The following is a 17,851-nucleotide window of genomic DNA, read 5'->3' as shown; positions in this document are numbered from 1 at the left end:
CTAATTTTTAAACTGTTTCCCCTAGTTCTGGTCACTCTCATAAGGGGAAACATCCTTTCAGCATCCCTCCTGTCAAGTCCCCTCAAGATCTTATATGTTTCAATAAAATACTCAAACTTTGAAACTTCAATGGATACAGTGCCAAACTGTCCAACTTTTCCTCATAAGAGAACCACTTCATCCCAGAAATCAGTCGCGTGAACCTTCTCTGAACTGCTTCGAATGCAGTTTTATCCTTTCTTAAGTAAGGGGACCAAAATGTTACGCAGTACCCTCGGTGTGATCTCACCAATGCCCTGTACAACTGTAGCAAAACTTCCTGACATTTATATTCCATTCCCCTTGCAATAAATGACAACATTCCATTTTACTTCCTGATCACTTGCTCAACGTGCATACTTTTTGTGAATCATCTACCAGGATAGACAGATCCTACTGTACCACAGAGTTCTGCAGTCTCTCCATTTAAATAATAATAATACTGCATTTCTATTCGACCTGCCAATGTGGACAAATCCACATTTTCCCACATTACACATCAACAAAATTATATCCCTACGGAGTCATCTGAAATCTCTAATCAGCTGCACTGTACTATATTATTTACTTTCATGATTCATTATCATTCTTTCAGTCTCTGAAACCATCACTTCTTAAGTAGACACTGAAAGTACTCTTGGATGGTGGTGGCACTGGAGAAAGTGTAAGGATGTGATCGAACTGGAGAAAGTGCAATCTTGGATAGTGTAATTGTAGTATTCTGGAGTTCAGGTTAATTATGCATGGATGCACTTTGCTTACTTTCCTCCGATTGTGGCCTCTTGAGCATCTCTGATTTTAATTGTTTCACCAATGGCGGCCGGGCCTTCAGATGCCAAGACCCTGAGCTCTGGAAACTCCACCCGAAGGGGGGAATTTTATGATCTACCCTGCGGCAGGTTTGGAGGTGGGGAGAACATAAAATATGCTGTGATGGTGGCGGGGCAGGGGTTGCCGCTACCATCCCGCCTCTGTCAAAATTTAGTCCAGGGCAAGAAGGCCTATGAACAGCCTCCCTCACCACCGCCCCCCCCTGCCACCGCCACCAATTGAGGCCCTTAACTGGGCAGTTAACCCCCAGTTAAGGGTCTCTTCCCGTTGCAGCCGCAATTGGCCATGCGACAGGCGACCCTGTTGCTGCATGAGAAGCACGACATAGCAAACCGTGATCTGGAGTGTAAAGGCACTTAGTGCCTATACAAGGGACACTACATCGGGAAAGGGCGGGGGAGTGGGGTGTGCTGAGAGCCAACCATCCCCCTCTCCCAAGCCCTTGCTACCAACCCGACTCTCCACCCACCCCCCCCCCCCCCCCCCCCCCGCCCCGCCTCCCACTCTGACCTACCTGTGGCCTGGGTCCAGCGACCCTCCTTGGTCTCCACAGTGGTGCTGCAGTTTCTGGCATCTGATTGGCTGGCAGCTCTCCAATGTGAGATTTTCAATGACAAGGTCCTTGCTCCTGTAGAAATCCCGCCACTGTCCATGTATGTGCCTGATTGACACTACATTCAGTGAGCCTTCTGAAGCAGAGACAACGTGGGGATCACATCATCCATTTTTCTGGACATCGTGACCTCCGCCGCCACGATAAAATTCCCCTCTAAATCTCTGCCTTGCTCTCCTCCTTTAAGACTCTCCTTAAAACCTACCTCTTTGACTGTGCTTTTGGGCATCTACTCTAATGCAACCTACTGTTGCTCGGTGCCAAACTTTGTTAAATAATGCTCCTCTGAAGCTTCTTAGAACGTTTTACTACATTAAAGAAACTACATAAATACCAGTTGTTGTTGCTGTTGAGATTTGTTTGAATAAACACAATATTCACATGTTGAAAACCACTCTGCTGTTTAAAACAAAAACAGCAGCTTCAAACCTCCCTCCACCCATGAAACTTGGATTAAAGTGGATGTTAATTTGCCAAACAACATGTCCAACTAGCACAGTATTTTAACATGAATTAGACTTTCCTCAATTAGGAAATGGTGGTATTTTGGCCCCTGTATGTACTTCATCACTACATACCTCCCAGTACAAGAGACAGGTACCTTGTAATGTTAATTAGGACTAATGTAGTCTAACGGACTAGCTTTGCTCATCTAAAGTGGGTGAGGGGTCAACTCCCTTATCTCTTTAAAAAATACTCAAGCTCTTTATGACCACTACGACACAATCCTTATTGCGGACACAACTCAATGTATTGTTTGATGTAGTGCACCAGTTTAGCAAGCATTTCTTATAATGCACAGCCCCCAATTTCACCGAGCTTAATTTCACATTAGCAATTATGGGATGTTTTGTTGAAAAGCTGTTTTGATGCTTTATCTTTGCTTCCCCACTTCGAGCTCCGAGTTTAGTTAAAGAGCAGCACAAAGCAGAATAATCCTGGGTTTCATCCCATATCTCTCCTGAGTTAACATGTTTGATCCAGAGCAGTAAAATGACCTCAGCATCTGGGTGGGGGGATAAACTTAACTAGGGTTCCTGTTTATCTTTGATGGCTTCCGCAGAATTGCATGGATGTGAAACTGCCTGCTCTTGAAAGCATTTATCTATCAGGATTTGACATGAATAATAACCACTTGGGGGATGTACTTGAAGCCATGAATTCAGGAGTCAGCTGGGCAAGTTAGATTGTGACACAATGCAAAACATTCAATAGCAACACAGAGTTGAATGTCTACCAAGAACAGGTCACGCTCCAGATGTATGACTGCACCTAGATGATGATTTACATTTTTCTTCAAACTTTGAAAGGAAGTTTGCTAGACCTCATAGTGAGATTGAGTGGTGGAGTGGGGCATAAAGAGAGGGGGAAGGAGGAGAGGAGCCCAATTCTTCAATATTTTACCCTGACTGCGGAGTCCAGCAATGTCAATCTAAGGTAAAAAAAAATCAAGAGCTTGATATTGAAGGAGGAGCAATTTTCCACTGAAGAGTTTTGGATGTTTGTGTTGATACAATTTGTATGATAAAAACCTCTCTAATCTCCAGGAATGTAGGGCAAATATTAGAGAGGCAATCAATCATCTCCTTTAATGTAATTGCTATGGCCAAAAAGTTATCAGCTGAGCAGTGGTGAAAATTCTTGTGTGCCCTAACTGAGTTTTGAACAGCGACCCCAATTAACCATTCTTGAAGCACATAAACTGGCAAACAATTCCACCAACATCCAGAGCACAGAAAAGCAAAGAATGGAAAGAATGAAAAGAGGTGGAAAAGGAGGAGTTCAATGTGTATGCTTTTTTCATTTCTTTCCCAAACCACCAGATGAAGTGGTTTACCATGCTGAGCGTCTCCTTTATTGGGGGAGGGGTGGTTGAAGGGAGATGGAGTTAAAGCGGCTGACTATAACTGGCTTGCCTTGCTGCAAAGATACAATTTACCAGCTAGCTACAGGGTGTTATCTAGAGGTGTTATAGAACCGTGCAGAATGCAAATCATTGAATTCATGAGGCTGCAGGATGGTTGTGCAAAAGAAAACACTTGCTACCAAAACTGATTTGCTGCATTAAATTTCATCTGCCACAAGTCCACTGATTCCACCAGCTTGACTGTGTCCTCTTGAAGTCTATCATTATCCTCCTCGAGTTCATAATACTTCCAAGTTTTGTCCCAAGTGCAAATTTTGAAAATGTGCTCTGCACACCCAAGTCAAAGTCATTAATATAGATCAAGAAAAGCAATGTCCCAATATGGATCCCTGGGGAACCTCACTATATATTTTCCTCTAGTCCAGAAAAAAACTATTCATCACTACTGTCTGTTTCCTGTCACTCAACCAACTTCAAATCCGTGCTGTCACTGTCCCTTTTCTTCCATGGCCTTCAACTTTGCTAACAAATTTGTTATGTGGAACATTATCAAATATCTTTTTGAAACCCATGTACACCATATGGACCACGTTACACTCATCAACCCCTGACCTCATCAAAAAAATTCAAGACAAACATGATTAAACATGTGCTGGCTTTCCTAAATGAATCAACATTTGTCCAAGTGACTGTTAATTTTGCCACAGACCTTCTTTTCTAAAAGCTTTCCCACCACTGAGGTTAAACTAACTGGTCTGTAGTTGATGCGCATATCCTTACACCCTTCTCTGAACATAAGGTATAACATTTGCAATTCTCTAGTCCTCCATAACCACCCTGTATCTAAGGGGGACTGAAAGATTATGGCCAGTGCCTCTGCAATTTCGACCCTTACTTCCTTTAGTATCCTCGGATGAATCTGATCTTGTCCTGGTGACTTATCACTTTTGACTTTTGCGTTGACACAATTCTTCTTTGACCTCTCTGATCTCGAGGAATAATGCAAATATTAGAGAGGTAGTCAAGCGGCTTCTTTAATGTGATTGTTATGGTCTGGAATGGTGTTCGCCACACTACTATGGGATGCTTTTGTGGAAAAGAAGTTCCTACATAACTTTACAGGAACTGCCCGCTGTCCAACAATTTCTTTTCACATTGTTGGAATCTGCATGAAGCATAATTTAGGCACACATTAGATCGAACTTACTTTCTGAATACGCCGCTCATTTCTTGAGATCTTAGTTTTCCATGTTCTTCACAGTTTGGACTGTCCAGGTTTCCACGCCTGCAATTGGTCATAAAGCACAAATGAAGTCATTTTCAAGAAGCACTTGCATCCAGATTTGGCTATCACTCATTAAAAAATAGTTATCCTCTTCACTATCAACTACAAGGCCAATTTTTGTGCATCAGCAAATTTCCCAATCATGCCTCCCACATTTAAGTCCAAATCATTAATATATACCGCAAACAGCAATGGTCCCAACGCTGAGCCCTGTGGAACACCACTGGAAACCACTTTCCATTCGCAAAAACACCCGTTGACTACTATCCTTTGTTTCCTCTCACTGAGCCAATTTTGGATCCAACCTGCCACATTCCCCTGTATCCCATGAGCTTTCATTTTCTGACAAGACTGCCATGCGGGACCTTGTCAAATGCCTTAATAAAACCCATGTAGACCACATCCACTGCATTACCCACATCTATCCTTTTTACTTCCAAAACCTGAATCAAGTTAGCAAGACATGACCTTCCCTCAGCAAATCCATGCTGACTATATCTGATTGATCCATGCCTTTCTCAGTGGCAGTTTATCCTATCCCTCAAAATTGATTCTAATAATTTACCCACCACTGAGGTCACACTGACCAGCCTATAATTATTTGGCCTATCCCTCGCATCCTTTTTATATAGTGGTAATAACATTCACAGACCTCCAATCCTGTGGCACCTCACCCGTATCCGGTGAGGATTTGAAGATGATCCTCAGCGCATCCGTTATTTCCTCCCTGTCTTCCTTTAACAACTTGGAATGCAATCCATCTGGCCCTGGTGATTTATCCACCCTCAAGGATGTCAGACCCTCTGGTACTTCCTCTCTCACTGTGCTTTTCGTATCTAATATTTCTGTTACTACAATATCTGCAATCTTTGTCCTGGATTTTATACTGACAAGTCGGTGGCCCGTTCCTCCAGTATCTGCAGGAGGCTTCACGTACATGCTGAAGCCTTTCTGGTCATATGATCCATCGGGGGCTGGACAGAATGCAGCAGACTAGGAAAGGTAGGTATTTCAATGTCTGTCAAAAAACCCAATATTTCAGAGCCCTTTTGGAAGATCGTGAGTGAGGGTGTCACTTGCAATAAAATGGCGTGTGTTACAATGTGTGGTGTCTGTGCGTGAGTTTGTGTGAGTTCATCAGGAGAAACAGCACTGTTTGGAGATCCACCAATAATTACAATGGCACAACAGAATACTTATTGCAACAAAATATTTATTTATTTACAATAATTTACAAATGTAGAAATCATGTTGAGTGGAGGATCAGTTTGATGTTAAGAGGAGGAGCTGGAGGAGGGTCGGGGCCTGGGTCTCTCTCTAGGCTTTATTCTGGGACTCGACAACAGCAGTTGATTGCGCAGTTCTTTCATCACCAGAACTTTCAAACAAGCACCAAGATATAGCTTGGCTGGTGGTGAGAAGATCCCTCCCGTCAGATCCTTCATACACGCCCGAAGTCTCGCCCCCTCTGCACAATGTCCCCGCGGTGGCTGTGGTGGGGAAGAGACGGTTGCCCACCTCCTCCTGGAATGTGTCTTTGCAAAGCAGGTGTGTAAAGAGATGCAGTGGTTTTTGTCGAGGTTCATCCCAAGCAGCTCTGTAACACAGGAGTCTGTGCTCGACGGGCTGTTCCCAGGGACGCATGCCGAGACAAACATCAACTGCTGCTGGAGGACTATCAATTTGGTGAAAGACGCCCTTTGGTCTGCCCGAAACTTGCTGGTCTTCCAGTGCAAAGGGTTGTCCACGACCGAATGTTGCAGACTGGCACATTCCAAGGTCCAGGACTACGTGCTGAGGGTCGCACTAAAGCTTGGGGCAGCCACAGCAAAGGCTCAATGGGGAAAGACCACAGTGTAAGGTCCCCCCCACCAAGCTGAACTGAGGGGCTGGATCCATGGGAAACCCCTCGAACTGTATTGGGAACATTTTGTGTGCTGTAAATGTAAAAATGTATATGGCATGACAATGAAATGGAAGGGTTGTGAGGCAACTCATAATTGTATAGAAGGAAACTGATCACCTTTGCACTCTGTATTTTTTGACTTGATGCTGTTTTAAACTGTTTGGGAATGTAATTTTTACAGATTTTTATGAATAAAGTATATTTTGGAAATAAAAAAAAGTTCTTCCACCAGGTGGCCCACCGGCTGAGTCGGTAACATGCTGGCTGCCTCAGGAGGAAAGTTGAAAAGGCCTTTGCCTGATCTCAGAGCTGCTCCTGGTCATTGTTGAAAAATGATTCACAATCCATGGCGAAGACATTCACCCGTTGGGAATTCTTGAGCCAACTGGCATGACATGCGTCATGAGGGAGTCCATGTAACTCCAGTTGGGGTCATCTAGATATCTTTCAATTAAACAAGAACCCTTCGCAGATCCAATAAGTCGGAAGATCATCCACAGTGTTAAACTGCATGATCAGGTGATCTCCTCAATCCATCCAAGTGCAACAACAAGTGCACCAGGTTGGAATGGACCTGCTGGGAGAAGAAAGATGTGGACCCTCCAATTACGCACTTGGTCAAGTTCCCCAACACGTTGAATACTTCCACCCGCACTTTCTCAGACTCTGCCCTGAAGAGTGGCTGAATTCTGGTAAGATTTGGATCCACAAAGAGCTGAATGGTGTTTGCCATTGACTGGATTATGTTCTTACTCAGGCAGGACAGCACCACATGCGTTAGCAACTCCGAGTTCTGCTCATTCCCCAACAGTCTAATCATTGTGTCCATCACGCTCCAAGACCGTCTTTTAGCTCCAAAGTTAATATTTCTCAGGGCTCAGACACACAGCAACTGGGTAACAGGAGAGACATACCTTATCAAACCGTTTACCACAGTGTCCGTGAGCTGCTGCCCTGAAGCTATTAGCAGTTCTCTAAAGAATGTGATTACTGTAACTGTCTGACAGTCTTGGAGCCTCATGATGTGAGAAGCCAATTGGTTCACAATATGAGGCAGACTGTAGCCAGCATGTTCTGCCATTGCTGTGGCCAACAGAACGACCCCCTTGTCGAAGTGGCTCAGCTTCATCATTTTGCACGATCCTCCATTTGTATTCATGTTTTCAACGATGTCCCCATTTGTTGCTTTGCTTCGAAGGACCTTTAGTGTCTGTACACACTTCTTACACAAATCCCAACTTGATGATGTTTGAAATAGGGCTGCGAAATCTCTCTGCTGCGATTCAGTATCTGAATGATCGAGCAGAGAAATATTAACGCAGCTGGTTAAGGACATAATTAGGATACTGAATATCAGTGGAAATAATGTATTCACCACCTCTGCCAACACAGGCTTAGTGATAATCTCACACAGCCCGCAGACAGCAACCAGTGATACAGCGGTTGAATACGTTTTTCTGTCCCACTGATGGGGCAGGTGCTTTTCCCAAGTGTGTACACCAGCTCCTTGATAGTCCTGACTGCACATTTTGTGTGTTCGGCCACTGATCTCCACATGTCTCTGACAAATTTCTCCGAAGGGATGGAGGAGATGAGGAGATGGGACACACTGCTGCGATATTGTGCCAGGCCAAAATGGTGAAAATACATAGAACTGAACGTTTTACATCTTTATACGGAACTGACTCCAACTTAACCCTCAGCGTGTATTTCTGAGACTTGGTCCCGTGGATCACTGCCTCACCTTTAATGATGATTTTTACGAGCACAGCGGCTGCAAAGGAACAGCTGGGGTGTTGGTCAGACAGTCCTTTAAAGACCATGAGGAGCAGTTGCACAGCTGGTTATGGGGAAAATTCTTGGAAATTACCTTTGCGATCTGATGGCATTTTTGCAAGAGGACTGAAAGGTCATTGTTGTCTAACTGTTCTCTGAGTGTGTTCAGATCCTCTAGCTGCTCCTGTTACTGATCCAGATCAGCACCTTCAGATTATAACTGAATGGACAGGATGGTGTCCACAGAGACCAGGGCCATCTGTCACACAGGTAGCGAACTGTCTGCACAGCGCAGCATCAATCGTCCAATTAGAGTCCCCATAATATTTCCAGACGCAAGGTTACTGACGTTGAGCTTCTGCAAGTAAACTTTCAGAAGCTCTAAGGTGGTCTGCATGGCTCTCTGTCGCTCATGGTCTTCAGTTGAAATGATCCCCTCCTCTGCATGATGGATTGTATTTGATATATTCTGCTGAGAATTTTCATTTTTCTCAGCGATCTCTTCAAGGACAGTTGTGAATAAATCTACTTTGATGTCCATTTTATACTCATTCCACAGCCCACTGATTGAAATCAGCTTTTGTTTGATTGACCTCTTTTGGATTTCTTTCGAATAGGTGATTTTCAAAGATTTGGATGTTTTTACGCACTTGGCTTTGCCTCTGCAGACCATAGGGACATTGCAAATTCACAGCCCTTGGCAGCCATATTTGGACTGAGCAGCTGTTTGTTCTGAATAAGAGCATAAGAAATAGGAGCAGGAGTAGGCCATTCAGTCCCTCAAGCCTGCCCCGCCATTCAATAAGATCATGGCTGATCTGTTCCAGGCCTCAATCCTCTTCCGGGCCTGCTCCGCCTAACTCTTAACTCCCCAAGATTTCAAAAATCTATCTACCCCCTCCTTAAATACATTTTGTGATCTAGCCTCCACAACTCTGAGGCAGAGAATTCCAGAGATTCACCACCCTCTGAGAGAAGAAATTCCTTTGCATCTCAGTTTTAAATGTGTGCCCCGTTATTCTGTAAATATGTCCCCTCGTTCGAGATTCCCGCACTATTGGAAACATCTTCTCAACATTTACCCTGTCAAGCCCCCTTAAAATCTTATATGCTTCTATAAGATCACCTCTCATTCTTCTAAACTCCAATGAATAAAGGCCTACTCTGTTTTGCCGTTCTTGATAAGACAACCCCTTCATCCCAGGAATCAGCCTAGTGAACCTTTTCTGAAATGCCTCCAATGCTAGTATATCCTTCCTTAAATACGGGGACTAAAACGGTACACAGTACTCCAGGTGTGGTCTCACCAACACCTTGTACAGTTGTAACAAGACTTCCCGATTTTTAAACTCTAACCCCTTGCAATAGAGGCCAAAATTCTATTTGCCTTCCTAATTACTTGCTGCACCTGCATGCTAACCTTTTGTGTTTCATGCACAGGAACACCCAAATCCCTCTGCACTGCAGTATTTTGTAGTCTTTCTCCATCAAAATAATAATCTGCCTTTTTATTCTTCCTACCAAAGTAAATTACCTCACAATTTCCCACATTGAACATCATCTGCCAAGTTTTTGCCCACTCACTTAACCTATCTATATTCCTTTGCAGATTCTTTATGTCCTCATCACAACATGTCTTCCCAGCTATTTTTGTTTCTTCAGCAAATTTGGATACACTACACTCTGTCCCTTCCTCTAAGTCATTAATATAGATAGTAAATAGTTGAGGCCCTAGGACCAATCCTTGTGGCACCCCACTAGTTACTGCTTTCCAACCTGAAAAAGACCCATTGATCCCGACTCACTGCCTTCTGGGTGTTAGCCAATCTTCAATCGATTAGAATCCAGGACCAGCATGTTCCTGTGAGGAAGAAAGACAACTTTGGCAAGTTTCGGGAAGCTTGGATAACATGGGATATTGTGAGCCCAGTCAAAAAGAAAAAGGAAGCATTTGTAAGGGCTGGAAGGCTAGGAACAGATGAAGCACTTGAGAAATATAAAGACAGTAGGAAGGAACTTAAGCAAGGAGTTAGGAGGGCTAAAAGGGGTCATGAAAAGTCATTGGCAAACAGGATTAAGGAAAATCCCAAAGCTTTTTATACATAGATAAAGAGCAAGAGGGTAACCAGGGAAAGGGTTGGCCCACTCAAGGACAGAGATGGGAATCTATGCGTGGAGCCAGAGGAAATGGGTGAGGTGCTAAATGAGTACTTTGCATCAGTATTCACCAAGGAGAAGGACTTGGTGGATGATGAGCCTAGGGAAGGGAGTGCAGATAGTCTCAGTCACCTCATTATCAAAAAGGAGGTGGTGTTGGGTGTCTTGCAAAGCATTAAGGTAGATAAGTCCCCAGGGCCTGATGGGATCTACCCTAGAATACTGAGGGAGGCAAGGGAAGAAATTGCTGGGGCCTTGACAGAAATCTTTGCATCCTCATTGGCTACAGGTGAGGTCCCAGAGGACTGGAGAATAGCCAATGTTGTTCCTTTGTTTAAGAAGGGTGGTAAGGATAATCCAGGAAATTATCGGCCGGTGAGCCTTACGTCAGTGGTAGGGAAACTATTAGAGAGAATTCTTCGGGACAGGATTTACTCCCATTTGGAAACAAACAAACTTATTAGCGACAGACAGCATGGTTTTGTGAAGGGGTGGGGGGGTCGTGTCTTACTAATTTGATTGAGTTTTTTGAGGAAGTGACGAAGATGATTGATGAGGGAAGGGCGGTGGATGTTGTCTATATGGACTTTAGTAAAGCCTTTGACAAGGTCCCGCATGGCAGACTGGTGCAAAAGGTGAAGTCACACGGGATCAGAGGTGAGCTGGCAAGATGGATACAGAACTGGCTCAGTCGTGGAAGACAGAGGGTAACAGTGGATGGGTGTTTTTCTGAATGGAGGGATGTGACTAGTGGTGTTCCGCAGGGATCTGTGCTGGGACTTTTGCTGTTTGCAGTATATATAAATGATTTGGAGGAAAATGTAGCTGGTCTGATTAGTAAGTTTGCGGACGACACAAAGGTTGGTGGAGTTGCGGATAATAATGAGGATTGTCAGAGGACACCGCAGGATATAGATCGGTTGGATACTTGGGCGGAGAAATGGCAGATGGAGTTTAATCCGGACAAATGTGAGGTAATGCATTTTGGAAGGTCTAATGCAGGTGGGAGGTATACAGTAAATGGCAGAACCCTTAGGAGTATTGACAGGCAGAGAGATCTGGGCGTACAGGTCCACAGGTCACTGAAAGTGGCAACGCAGGTGGATAAGGTAGTCAAGAAGGCATACGGCATGCTTGCCTTCATCGGTCGGGGCATTGAGTATAAAAATTGGCAAGTCATGTTGCAGCTGTACAGAACCTTAGTTAGGCCACACTTAGAATATTGTGTGCAATTCTGGTCGCCACACTACCAGAAGGACGTAGAGGCTTTGGAGAGGGTACAGAGGAAGTTTACCAGGATTAAAAACAAGGAATGCTGGAACCACTCAGCAGGTCTGGCAGCATCTGTGGAAAGAAAAGCAGAGGTAACGTTTCGGGTCAGTGACCCTTCATCGGAACTCACTGCCCCGAAATGTTAACTCTGCTTTTCTTTCCACAGATGCTGCCAGACCTGCTGAGTGGTTCCAGCATTTCTTGTTTTTATTTCAGATTTCCAGCATCTGCAGTATTTTGCTTTTATTTTAGGTTTACCAGGATGTTGCCTGGTCTGGAGGGCATTAGCTATGAGGAGAGGTTGGAAAAACTTGGATTGTTTTCACTGGAACGACGGAGGTGGAGGGGCGACATGATAGAGGTTTACAGAGTTATGAGCGGCATGGACAGAGTGGATAGTCAGAAGCTTTTTCCCAGGGTGGAAGAGTCAGTTACTCGGGGACATAGGTTTAAGGTGCGAGGGGCAAAGTTTAGAGGTGATGTGCGAGGCATGTTTTTTGAACAGAGGGTGGTGAGTGCCTGGAACTTGCTGCCAGTGGAGTTGGTGGAAGCAGATACGATAGCGACGTTTAAGAGACATCTTGACAAATATATGAATAGGAAGGGAATAGAGGGATATGGGCCCCGGAAGTGCAGAAGGTGTTAGTTTCGGCAGGCATCATGATCGGCGCAGGCTTGGAGGGCCGAATGGCCTATTCCTGTGCTGTACTGTTCTTTGTTCGATGCCAACACATTACCCTCAATACCCTGAGCTCTTATTTTGTGTAATAACCTTTTATGTGGCACCTTATCAAAAGGTGCCGTCTGAAAATCCAAACACACTACATCTACCGGTTCCCCTTTATCCACTCTGCTTGTTATATCCTCAAAGAACTCGAACAAATTTGTCAAACATGATTTCCCTTTCATAAAACCATGTTGACTCTGTTTGATTGCATTATGTTTTACTAAATGTCCTGCTATTTCTTCCTTAATAATGGACTCTAGCTTTTTCCCAGTGACAGATGTTAAGCTAACTGGTCTGTAGTTTCCTGCTTTCTGTCTCCCTCCTTACTTGAATCGGGGTGTCACATTAGCGGTTTTCCAATCCGTTGGTACCCTACCAGAATCCAGTGAGTTTTGGTATATTATGACCAATGCCTCCACTATCTCTGCAGCCACTTCTTTTAAAACTATTGGATGCAGGCCATCAGGTCCTGATGACTTGTCTGCCTTTAGTCCCATCAGTTTGTCCAGCACCTTTTCCCTCGTGATAGAGATTATTACAAGTTCCTCCCTCCCATTTACACCTTGTTCATCTATTATTGTTGGATGTTTATAGTGTCCTCCACCGTGAAGACCGATGCAAAATATTGGTTTAAATGATCTGCCATTTCCCTGTTATCTGTTATTAATTCCCCAGTCTCATCCTCTAAGGGTCCCACACTTGCTTTAGCTATTCTGTTCCTTTTCATATACCCGTAGAAGCTCTTACTGTTTGTTTTTATATTTCTTGCCAATTTAGTCACATAATCAATTTTGTCCCCCTTTATTATTTTTTAAGTCATCCGCTGCTGGTTTCTAAAAAATTCCCAATCCTCTGGCCTACCACTCGTTTTTGCTGCATTGCACGCCTTTGTTTTTGATTTGATACTCTCCTTAACATCCTTTGTTATCCATGTGTGGTTCATCGTTCTCTTCGAGTCCTTCCTTCTGACTAGAATAAATGTTTGCTGAGTGTTATGAAATATCTGCTTAAAAGTCTGCCACTGCTCATCTACTGACTTCCCCTGTAGTTTATCTTCCCAGCCCGCTTTAGACAACTCTTTCTTCATACCTCTGTAATTGCCCTTGCTTAAGTTGAAGACACTGGTTTGAGACCTGAGTTGCTCATCTTCAAGCTGAATTTGAAATTCTACCATGTTATGATCGCTTCCCCCAAAGGATCCTTAACTACAAGATCTCTTATTAATCCTGCCTCATTACACAATACCAAATCTAAGATAGCCTGTTCCCTGGTAGGTTCTGCAACATATTGCTCGAAGTAGCAATCCCGGAGGCACTCTACAAATTCGTCTTCCATGCTACCCTTGCCAGTTTGAATTGTCCAGTCTATATGCAGATTAAAATCATCCATAAATCATCCACAACACCACAGTCACTCAAAGTATTTATGACAAGAGATGTAGAAATGGGAGTGTTGGACAAACTGTTCTAGCAGAATTTCCCCCAAATTAAGATGTTCAAGTGTCAGATCATGGGAAACTGCTAGAATCTATCATTAGGGACATGAAAGCAGAACACTTGAAGAATCATAAAAGCAAAATACTGCAGATGCTGGAAATCTGAAATTAAAAAACAAAGTGCTGGAAATACTCAGATCAGGCAGCAACTGTGGAGAGAGAAGCAGAATTAACATTTCAGGTCTGTGACATTTCATCAGATCAATTGTAAGGCAAAGAGGTTTAAGCGACTTCAGTGGGGCTGGACACTGTCCTGTGTGCACAATTCAAAACTCCCAACTTGGCCAGCAGGTTCATCATGTGATTAATCCCTTATTTGAGATCAACTGCTCCTGCAGTTTCTGGATTCCAAAGCTTTTGGTTAGGGGACGGGGTGTTGTGCTGTATCTTACACCAAAAAGGTGTGGATCGCAGTCACCCAGCCCAATCTCTGTTAATTGAATCAGTGAGCAATTCTTTTGTCTCTCCAAGCACTGTCTCTTAGTATGCAAATGTCCTGCAGCCAAGTGTCTGGTGATCTCTTTTTAAACAAGTCATTTCTTCACTCCAGCAACACTTTAAAATTAATGTTAATATGACAACATTAATAAGCCCCATTCTTGGCAGGTGGGGGGTCTTCATGAAAGTATATTTTCTCTTATCGACAGCGTTGGTTGTGGCCTACACAGTGGTCCTTCACAGGCCTGTCATTAAAAGGGCAGTGGAACACCAAGTTCTGAAGCCAAACAAGCAGCTGCCCACACTTGCCAATTATCCTGATTTTGAATCCTGGAGATCCATAGTCTAATACAGTAAATGACAGCTTCCCCTTGCTTTGGACAGGAATCACCATTTATAGAACCCATTGTGAATTTGTTTGTCATTTTGGGAAAACCATTTTTTTTATTAGTGGCATCGAAATCTTTGAGAGGGAGACCCGGTGATGTGACCAAAGGGGAAACAGAAGGGGCTGAACTTTATCAGCCCTCAAGGGATGGGCAGGGAGGTGGAGGGGCCCATTAAATAGCGAGGGGATGTTTGCTGGGTGGAGGGCCCGTTGCCTTCCCAATGCCATTCAATTTTTTCAGTGGTTGGGGGGAAGGCCAAGAACAGTCTTTCCACCCAGTGACCATTGAGATCCGAAGTGGACAATTAAGGGCCTGCTCCTGTCACAGTTGGCATTTAACCAGCGGCTGGTGGGGGGTGGTGATTGGGGCTTCCGCCATATGGGGAGGCCATCCAGTCCTCCCTGAAGGCTGCAGGGGCCAATCTGTGGCCCAGGGATGGTCCCCAGCAACAAAGGTTGCCCTGACACCAACACCCCTCCCCGGGGCATGCCTGACTAGCCAAGGTGAGCCAGCCCCACTTACCTGCAGTCTGGGGCTCCATGGCTAATCCTGGTCCCAAGCTTCCTGCAGTACCTGCAATGGCCACCACTCCCACTGGCATTGCTGTGGTGCTGAGCTTCCACCCAATCACAGGCCAGGATCTTGTCCCTTAAAGGGGACAGCAGGAAGTTAATAACTTGCCTACCGTTGAATTCGGATGGGGGTCCAATAAAGGGCCGAGGCAGGATTGTCCCTCCCGTCTTCTGGCACGTCGCCTGCAGAAATAAAATCCAGTCCGAGGAGTCAGTTGCATGGTCAAAGTTGGAGGAGAGGGGTTGCCTAAACTCCAGATTGATCTGGTCGCCACCCTGCTGACTGTGGCTGCAGATTGACCCGCTTGCAGCATAAATTCCTGGAGCCTAGTAGCTCGAAGGTCAGTGTGAACTCACAACATCCTGATCTTTACCATGGAGCCATTCCAGGAAGTAAGGGGTGACATCACTGAAGCTACTTCACACAGAAGGTGATGCTACACAAGGATCTCCAAGACACCAATAAAACTGGCATTGAGTGCCAGATGGTCCACCATAAACCTCCTTCACCTTTAGGTAAGATGTATATGATGTGTGATCATGTCAGTGAAAGAGCTCAAAGCACATCACTTCTAGAATACATATTTATTTATTTATTTATTTAGAGATACAGCACTGAAACAGGTCCTTCGGCCCACCGAGTCTGTGCCGACCATCAACCACCCATTTATATTAATCCCATTACCCTCTCACATCCCCACCTTCCACCTGTACTAGGGTTAATTTATAATGGCCAATTTACCTATCAACCTGCAAGTCTTTGGCTGTGGGAGGAAACCAGAGCACCCGGCGAAAACCCACGAGGTCACAGGGGAGAACTTGCAAACTCCGCACAGGCAGTACCCAGAATCGAACCCGGGTCGCTGGAGTTGTGGGGCTGCGGTGCTAACCACTGCGCCACTGTGCCGCCCATGAACATACAAAATTGATGGACAGGAAAGGACCAGCTAGTCCATCAAGCCTACCCCAAACACAGGATGCCTGGTCCATCGTGGTTAGATGCTTTGAGAGCACCCCACAGTTATATAACTTCCTGGGAGAGGCAGAAAACCATTATTCCCCGACTCCCTCAGGTAATTGAAAGCAGTCGAGGAGATCACATTGAAGCAGTGGCTGCTGTTACATAAACGAGTTGCAGCTAATCTTCCCCACCAATGTCAGACAGTATGGTGAATGATCCAATCGCTTATTTTTTGATAGTATTTGTTGAGGGAGGAATCATAATGAGGACGATGACAAAAACAACAACAGTGCTTTCATACGGTGCTTTTAATGTTGAAAAAAACATCCCAAGCTACTTCACAGAAGTGTAATCAGTCAACAATTAACATGGAGCTAAGGAAGGAGATAATAGTGTTTGTGACCTAACGAATGAGGCAGGTTTTGAGGAGGACCTTTCCCTCTGCTCCTGCAGCCCCTTTAGAATTATACGCTTTAGTTTATATTGTCCTTTTGAAGTTCTACACATTATCCTCCTCACAGTTCACAAAGCTTCCTAGTTTCATCTGATCTGCAGACTTTGACTTTGTGCCCTGTACACCAAGGTCTAGGTCATTATTACATATCAGGAAAAGCAAGGGTCCCAACACTGATAACCTTCCTCTCGCCAAAATAAAATCTATTATCCACTGCTGTTTGTTTCCTGTCACTCAGCCAATTCCGTATCCATGTTACAACCTCTCTTTTATTCCAAGAGCTATAACTTTGCTCACAAGTCTGTTCTGTGGCACTGAATCAAACGCCTTATGGAAGTCCGTGTACACCACATCAACTGCATTGCCCTCATCAACCCTCTCTGTTTCCTCCTCAAATAACACAAGAAAGTTAGTTAAACCTGATTTTCCCTTAAGAAACCCATGCTGGCTTTCCTTAATTAACCCACATTTGTTCATGTGACAATTAATTTTGTCCCGAATTATTATTTCTAGAAGTTTACCCACCGCCGAAGTGAAACTGACTGACCTATAGTTGCTGGACTTATCTTTGGAGCCTTTTTTGAACAAGGGTGAAACATTTGTAATTCTCCAGTCCTCTGAAACCGCCAATGAGTCTAAGCAAGACTGAAAAACTATGGTTAGTGCCTCCACAATTTCAACCCTCACTGCCCTTAGCACAATGAACTGTACACATGAATAGAGATCAGAGCTCAGGCTCTGGGTTGATTATCCAGAGATTTTTTCATGTCAGCTAAGTGACATATTGGATTTACCACCCTACAGGCTGGTGTAAAGATGGTTACGGTCATAAAACGTGTTCCTGTTGCAGCCTAGTGGATTATAAATCAGCCTGTAAAGCGTTATACTACCACACACTACTTCAAAAGGAAAAGTATGAAGATACAAAAACTATAATTTTAAGGATGCTGTAACTGATTTTCATGAATGCAGTTTCTTGGATTGTAGAGCTGGAAGCTTCAAGGCCCAAAGTTCAGGCGGGCCTGAGAGGGAGGAGACAGCAGCAGAGAAGTAGGGCAAATAGCGTTGG

The 17,851-nt window shown here is 44.4% G+C and overlaps 1 pseudogene; it reads right to left on the bottom strand.

Moving 5' to 3' along the window:
• The window catches only part of LOC137373265 (ral guanine nucleotide dissociation stimulator-like 1), a 71,401-nt pseudogene that overhangs the window by 8,126 nt on the left and 45,424 nt on the right, over window positions 1-17,851 (bottom strand).

The sequence above is a fragment of the Heterodontus francisci genome, chromosome 8 (assembly GCF_036365525.1).
Source record: "Heterodontus francisci isolate sHetFra1 chromosome 8, sHetFra1.hap1, whole genome shotgun sequence".
Taxonomy (NCBI): domain Eukaryota; kingdom Metazoa; phylum Chordata; class Chondrichthyes; order Heterodontiformes; family Heterodontidae; genus Heterodontus; species Heterodontus francisci.
The sequence above is the reverse complement of the archived record's forward strand: the minus strand, read 5'-3'. Positions and strand labels throughout refer to the sequence as shown.